Source organism: Primulina huaijiensis, chromosome 2, assembly GCF_012295235.1.
Source record: "Primulina huaijiensis isolate GDHJ02 chromosome 2, ASM1229523v2, whole genome shotgun sequence".
Lineage (NCBI taxonomy): Eukaryota > Viridiplantae > Streptophyta > Magnoliopsida > Lamiales > Gesneriaceae > Primulina > Primulina huaijiensis.
The window spans coordinates 9,753,743-9,762,002 of record NC_133307.1 but is presented as its reverse complement, the minus strand read 5'-3'; the positions used below and the strand labels follow the sequence as shown (position 1 = coordinate 9,762,002).

Genomic DNA, 8,260 nt, shown 5'->3' with positions numbered 1-8,260 from the left:
AAAATTTGATTTGATTGAAATATTCATTTTAGAAATCAATAATCGACGAGTTTTATTCGATGAAAAACTACATAACACATATTCAGTAGCTTATATCTAGTTCATGTCACTATTGTTTATCGAATAATTCAGCCCAAGGTCAAATAATTTTCTGGCTACGTCCCTGGTGCAAGGGGCTGCGGTTTTTGGTTGTTATGGGGCTGTACATGGTGATAAGGGTTGTCTTGGGGTTTAGAACTGTTGCTGGTGGTTGCAGGTTGAAGAGCCGAGGGGAGTGGTTATTTGGGATGGCTCGGTTCTTGGGGTAAATAGCGGGTAGGGATCAGCTAGCAACACAGGGACCTAGCCGAGCCTTAGACCAGGCCCTGGTGGGTCTGAGACAAGGTTTGGAAGGGTTCAGCACGAGCAGGAAAGGGACTCAAGCGCAGCTGATCAAGAGAGTAGGAAATTATTCGTGAATTGAGTTTCCTTGGAGTCTAGCAAGAAGCGGTGAGTTCCAGTATGCATGGGCTGATTTTCGTGGGTTCAATAGGTTTGGGAAAGTCCTAGGAGTGTCTAAGAAAGGTTGGTTGGTGTCTGGAACCATCGGCTATGGAGTAGGGATGGTAATTGCGTGCTAGGGTCTCGGCAAAGGTTGAGTAATGGCTGCTGGATTTTCCAGCTGCTGTCCAAGGTTTGTTCGAAGGCCTAAGGGGATGGTTTTGGGGAAATTAAGGTCTTTTCAGAGTTTATAAGGTGTGATAAAAATTTGGGAAAATTTTGGTTAAATTTCGGTTCGATTCGGGTTAAAATAGGGAACCCGGTCCAAGTTTTAAAACAATTCGATTAAGTTATAAAATGGGCTCGCGTTTACGTCTAGGGATGCGTATAAATATGTTTTGGGACATTTTTAAGAGTTTGGTAAGTTTCGGATCAAAATAATAAGTTTTGGATTTATCCGGGATTTAATCACCGCACGAAATATTAATTAAAGAATTAATTGAAACGCCTAGATTTAAACTTTATAAAATTATGAAAAATTATATTTAAGTTCAAATAATTATTAGAAGTTTAAGTTTTTAATTTGGGAATTTTATGCTAAGGTTTGGTTTAATTCGAGATTAAAACGCATTAATATATTATTGTTAAAGATTTATTTAAAAGTCATCGATTTAAGCCAAATATAAATATTAGAAAATTCATGTAGGCTTAAATAATTATTTGGGACATTTAGAGTCAAAGGAATTAAGAAAATGTTAAAAACCTAAAATTTTACGCATAGTGGCAAAATTGTAATTTTTGGATTTTTAGGGGCAAAATGATCATTTTGCACCCGAGGTGAGATTTTGGCCCTGACAGTTCCCTGAGCACGTTTTATCTTGTTTTTAAATGTTTATGCATCATGTTTATGATTTTTATGAAATTATGATAAATATGGTGCATGCTTGGTTTGAAGGAAAAAGTTACGAATATGCATGTTTTTATTAAGTGATGAACATGATGATGTTTTTGAAGGATGAGAATTGGTTGTGACTGACGATGTATATGTATACGATAACATGAGATATGATGAGCTGAGGCCCGGGCTCAGTGGACGGGTAATGCTGTCGCTGATGTCCCTTGCCGCCCAGTACTGTGGTTATACGTAGATGGATCCATAGATAGAGCTGATACGATAGAGCTGATACGAAAGTCACAACTAATGAACTGAATTCAATTAAAAGAAAATGTATACGTTTATGATGACATGAGATGACATGATTTAACACGTATATGATGATACGAAGATACATGCTATGATTATTATCATGTTTTGAAAGGAAACGTTTACATATACGTTTTTTACTGCAGACACGAAATGTATGTTGATTATGCTTTTTTTCACTGCTGTGTGCTACGTATATGTACTTGTTATTACTGGTACAGGTGTGTTGAGTCTTTAGACTCACTAGACGTGTGTGATGTAGGTGAGATTGATGATGAGAGGACTGTAGGTGTCGAACTCTGAGTAGGAAGACCTGGTGTGGTGACAGGACCCTAGGACCGCTTGTTTTCCGCATAATGTTTTATGAGATTTGAGAGGAGATGAATATTTTAATACGTTGATGATTTTAAGATTTTTATACGTTTATGTTTACATATATGAGTTTGGATAAGTTTGGTTATTTTAAACTGCGCTATTTTTACTATCAAATATTTAAGATCATTTTTAAATGTTATATTTTTCTGTAGATCGCATGCATGCGAAAGTTTATATATTAAGTCGAAAATTTTATGTGGACAAAAAAAAAATTTATTTCCGCACTTTAAACACGAGTAGACGTTTCATCTAAACCCAAAAATGAAAGATTCTTGACGGTTTGGAGAAACAATGCTCCGATTAAGAGCAGATAAACCGCTCTAACAAGAAAAAATAGAATACCTCAAGATAGCTCTACATCAGAATGAGGTAGGGTTTGATTCAAAGGTATCACTAGAAGATGTCAAAAAAAAATATCAAAGAAAATTAAAATGAAGATCCCTTGGCATGGTGGGATAAATATCAACTAAAAGTCTGCCTTAAAATTAAGGAAGGAAAATGGTATGAATTTGTCTGATGCAAGTGTATTCTAATGAATATAATTGATCAAAGTGATATGCAGATTATAATCAATGAACATCTGGACCTTGGTTTAATTAAAACATAAATTTGACCATACAGCAGCCCATGATTTCTTGTTAGAAATCATGGTAAAATAAAAAGGAACAAACCAAGACTGGTAATTAATTAACAAGAAATTAATAAGATTCTGGAGTTTGATGGGTATTTTATACCTAGTAGAGAACATCTTATTATTTGCAAGCGCAATGCTAAGATATTCTCTAAATTTGATTGAGTCTGGTTTTTATCAGATTCGTATGCAGGAAGAAAGCAAGAAGTTCACAGTTTTTTCCACACCACAAGGACATTATATCTGAGAAGTATTACCAATGAGATTGGCTACTTCACCTCAGATATTCCAAAGAAAAATAGATAATATTTTTAAAGATCATTTTAAATTCATATTTACCTATATTGATGATGTGTTAATAACATTTAAAAATATGGAAGAACATATTAAGAATTTAGAGATTTTCTCTGATGTTTGTAAAAAAGAAGGACTTGTTCTATCAGAAAAGAAAACAGTCATTGTCACAAGAAAGATTGAATTCCTCGAAATAGAAATCGATGAATCTGGAATAATTTAGCAAGATCATATAGTAGAAAATGTGCAAAATTTTCCAAACGAGTTAAAAGAAAAGAAACAACTTCAAAGCTTTCTAGGAGTTGTTAATTTTGCTAGGATGTTTATTAAAAACCTAGCAAAACAAAAGAAAGTGTTTAGTGCATTACTGAAAAAAGATGCAAAATTTATATCGATGGAAGAGCTTAAAAAATGACTTAGTCAATTAAAGGAGATTTGTAAAAATCTTCCGAAAATGACTATTAACCAGGATGAAGATGATCTGGTATTATATACAGATGTCATTGATCATTGGTGGGCGACAGTCTTAACAAAGCTGACACAAGAAAGAGAACAACCATGAAGATATTGCAGTGGACTCTTCTCAGATGCAGAAGCCATAAGATGGCATATCAACGAAAAAGAATTTTATGCAGTAAAAAATGCTTTTGAAAAATGGACATTAATTTTACTTGCAAGGAAATTTACTTTAAAAGTTGATAACACACAGGTGAAAGCTTTCTTGAAGAATAGAATAGAACCTAAACCTGAGAAAGCCAGATTATTAAGATGGCAAGCGTTATGTCAAAATTATATTTTTGATATTGTGATAGTAAAATCTTATGAAAATATTCTTGTAGATTTTTTAACAAGAGATGGACATCGGTGATATCGATGCCATTATAAAAATGTAGAGGCATTTGAGGGAACACCTTGAAATGCTTCAAAACGAGTTCAACAAGCTGACCTTAAACGCAAAAGTTGCGGGAAGGCTACAACAAGCCGATAAGAGAATTGTCTTTTATTGGAATCAAAGTCTTAGATTGGAATCAAGAAGACTATCTTTTCAAAGAGATAAAATTACAAGTTACAGGTGGGGAAAAGCACCTGTCCAAGAAACCCAACAGAAACCAAAAAGCTTCTCCACAATAGGAAAGCTTAGATACCCATAAGGGTGGAAAGAAGTAGAAATAATATTTGATATTGTAAAACAAAAGAATCGATTTCCTTGTAATACTATATATTATTTAGAACAATCGATGATAGGAACTTACCAAGGAATAATTAATATCGGAGAATCGGAAGTTCATATCAAAAGAATTCCAGGGAAAGAACCAGATCGATTGGTTCTTGAATTAGATTTTTTTGAGGAACATAAACCTTGGAAACGTCTAGAATATGAAATGGAGTATATGAAGGAAGATAAGATGTGGAAAATTAAATGACCACAAGTCTATTCTCGATATACATTCCAGTAGGGATGTTATATGAACAATTTAAAGAAGAATACTTTGCTGCTTATATTGACTCAGGTGTTGGAATCTGTGTAGCGAAAAGAGGAGTTTTTCCCACTAATTTGGAAGAAGAATTACCAAAGATTGCTGGAAGAGATTTTTCTAGAAGAATCTTAATCTTATGTAAAGGGATTAAGATGGCGGAAATCGTGATCGGAGGTGCTGGACAAATGCCTTGGTATAATGTAAAAAGACCACCAATTTATTTTCATAATACAGGAGCTGACATTTTGCTAGGAAATAATTTTCTACAAATGTTTAAGTCCTATAATCAAGAAAATGAGACTAGAAGATTAGTGTTTACGACACCTTGTGATCACAAAATCATAGTCCAGCGACTCAGAGAGGTATTTTATCGAAAATTGCCAATCAAGTTTCGCAGCGAACGTGGTGATGTAGGAAAACTTATAAACCCAAAAATGAAGGATTCTAGACGGTTTGGAAAAACAATGCTCCAATTAAGAGCAGATAAACCTCTCCAACCAGAAAAAATAGAATGCCTCAAGATAGCTCTACATCAGAATGAGGTAAGGTTTGATTCAAATGTATCACTAGAAGATGTCAAGAAAAAGATTAAAGAAAATTACAATGAAGATCCCTTGGCATGATGGGATAAAAATCAACTCAAAGCCTGCCTTAAAATTAAGGAAGGAAAAAAGTATGAATTTGTCCGATGCAAGCCTATCCCAATGAATATAATTGATCAAAGGGTTATGTATATTATAATCAATGAACATCTGGACCTTGGTTTAATTAAAGCATAAATTTGACCATACAGCAGCCCATGAATTCTTGTAAGAAATCATGGTAAAATAAAAAAGAATAAACCAAGAATGGTTATTAATTACCAAGAAATTAATATGATTCTGGAGTTTGATGGGTATTTTATACCTAGTAGAGAACATCTTATTAGTTGCATATGCAATGCTAAGATATTCTCTAAATTCGATCGCAAGTCTGGTTTTTATCAGATTCGAATGCAGGAACAAAGCAAGAAGTTCATATATTTTTCCACACCACAAGGACATTATATCTGGGAAGTATTACCAATGGGATTGGCTAATTCACCTCAGATATTCCAAAGAAAAATGGATAATTTTTTAAATATTATTTTAAATTCTATTTGTCTATATTGATGATGTGTTAATAGCGTCTAAAAATATGGAAGAACATATTAAGAATTTAGAGATTTTCTCTGATGTTAGTAAAAAAGAAAGACTGGTTCTATCAGGAAAAAAACAGTCATTGCCATAAGAAAGATTGAAATCCTCGGAATAAAAATCAATGAATCTGGAATAATTTTGCAGGATCATATAATAGAAAAGGTGCAAAATTTTCCAAACGAGTTAAAAGAAAAGAAAAAACTTCAAAGCTTTGTAGGAGTTGTTAATTTTGATGGGATGTTTATTAAAAACCTAGCAAAACACAGGAAAATGTTTAGTCCATTACTGAAAAAAGATGCAAAATTTATATGGACGGAAGAACACACACATGGACTTAGTCAATTAAAGGATATTTGTAAAAATCTTCCGAAAATGGCTATTCCTCAGGATGAAGATGATCTGGTATTATATACAGATATCAGTGATCATTGGTGGGCGGCAGTATTAACAAAGCTGACACATGAAGGAGAACAGCCATGCAGATATTGCAGTGGACTCTTCTCAGATGCAGAAGCCATAAGATGACATATCAACGAAAAAAAATTTTATGCAGTAAAAAGGACTTTTGAAAAATGGCCATTATTTTTACTTGCAAGGAAATTTACTTTAAAAATTGATAATAAACAGTTGAAAGCTTTCTTGAGAAATAGAATAGAGTCTAAACTTGAGAGAGCCAGATTATTAAGATGGCAAGCGTTATGTCAAAATTATATTTTTGATATTGTGATAATAAAATCTCATGAAAATATTCTTGAAGATTTTTTAACAAGAGATGGACATCGGTGATAGCGATGCCATCATAAAAATGCAGAGGCATTTGAGAGAATACCTTGAAATACTTCAAAACGAGTTCAACAAGCTAACCTTAGACACAGAAGTTGCGGGAAGACTACAACAAGCCGATAAGAGAATTGTTTCTGATCGAATCACAGGAAGTTTACTAGCCTATACTCAGTTATGGTCGGCAATACAAAGGCCTCTCTTCTAAGGCATTGAGAAACCACTGGTTTCTCAAATGTAGAGTTTTCTAGTACATGACTCTATATCTGGAGCAGGGGATTCAAATGCCCCTAGCACAAGTGTTAATTCGGGATCATCTCCAGATGAGCCGACTGAAACAAAAATTGAGACTCCATATCCTTATCTCGAGTCTTCAAATCAACCCTTCACCTTGGGGATTGAAGAGGGAAAGATCAATCTTAGACCTAATATTGACCGAGATAAATCTAAAGTTGATACTAATGAAGCTACAATTTCTCCTTTTCATGTTTACCAAAAAGGCTGGGAGAAATTAAAAACAAGAGTAGGCATTAACCTGGCTACAATCAGGGTTGATGTTTCAGAGAAATATTCTAGGGTATGGATGAAACCAAATTCATATCCAAATGAAGTTAAAGCATGGTATGAATTCGAGGCTCTTGCCTCAGTTTATACCATATCACCAAGCTTCCCAGAAATTTCTAGACTACCTAAATGGATTCAGGAAGCCGTGCATGAAACATGGGCAAATAACAACTATTTGTTCAGAGGAGATATTCTGGAGCAATAATTTTTCAGTACAGCACTAGAACTCGCAGGAAAAGGCTCTCACGAAGCCTTTCATTTCATCAAGTTAAGAAGGTCGGATGTTAATGTTCAAAAATTTATCAAAGATCTTCCGACAAAAGAAACACCCCTTGTTGCTTCAATAACAGAAGATGACATTTCAACCAGAAGAGCATGGGGTTTATGGACAAGGTCAAGTTTTCGTTTAAATTTTATCACAATTCAGTAAACGGATCATTCCTGTAAAATACCATGACGGGAAAAACAAGAAGTTTTGCAGAAGAGTTATTCGAAAAGAAAAGAAATATTTTGTGGAACAGCAAGCTGTCGGAGAGTAAAGTGACTCGTCAGAAATTCAGCAATATGGCTCATGTGGGAAGATGGTCAGAACAGATCTGCCCAGAATACCCAAACCAGAAGGAGCCAGAATTTGGCAAGGGCTTCAGATCTCGGTCAAACAGGAAGCATCTTGCAGAAACAGGACCAAGTGGTGAAGGACCACTACCATGTTTTCCTCGGGGACATCAAAAGTATAAGATTACTCGACAAAAATAAGTGGACATGTGACTACCATCACTTTTTTTTGGGGATAACAAAAGCTAAAGATTAACCGACAAGAGATAGTGGGCATGTGACTAACCCACTAAATGAATAAGAGAACTTGGACCCAATTACACCTATAAATAAAGAGTAAATGAGAACCAGTAAAATACACAAGAACATAGTTGGAACCTAAAGAAAATTTATTATACATATTTGAAGGTTTTTTAAAGACGCACCAAGGTAATAAGTAAGCAGCTGATGAAAAATAAAGATCTCTACAAACTAGTAAAAGAAGGGGAGAACGAGATCTCAGCTGATATAATACAAACACATATCTACTAGTTATGTCAGGAGATAAGATCAGAAGAATAAGCTCTTTCCAGATTAATAATCTAGAAAAGAAAAAATAAAAGGTGGAAGGACCATGCAACCACCCACTCAACCCACTCAAGAGATAATGCCAAACACAGCTGGTTGGCAATAAAGGTATGGCAAGAGTTGGAAGTCCGGAAAACAAATCCGCAAGGGGTTT

The 8,260-nt window shown here is 34.6% G+C and overlaps 1 long non-coding RNA gene across 1 annotated transcript in view; it reads left to right on the top strand.

Moving 5' to 3' along the window:
• Positions 1-272: 272 nt before the first annotated feature.
• LOC140966804 (uncharacterized) overlaps positions 273-8,260 on the top strand; it is a 117,273-nt gene continuing 109,285 nt past the window's right edge. The window contains exon 1 of the long non-coding RNA XR_012173440.1: positions 273-808. This is a non-coding gene — a long non-coding RNA (uncharacterized lncRNA). The remainder of the gene's footprint in view (positions 809-8,260) is intronic.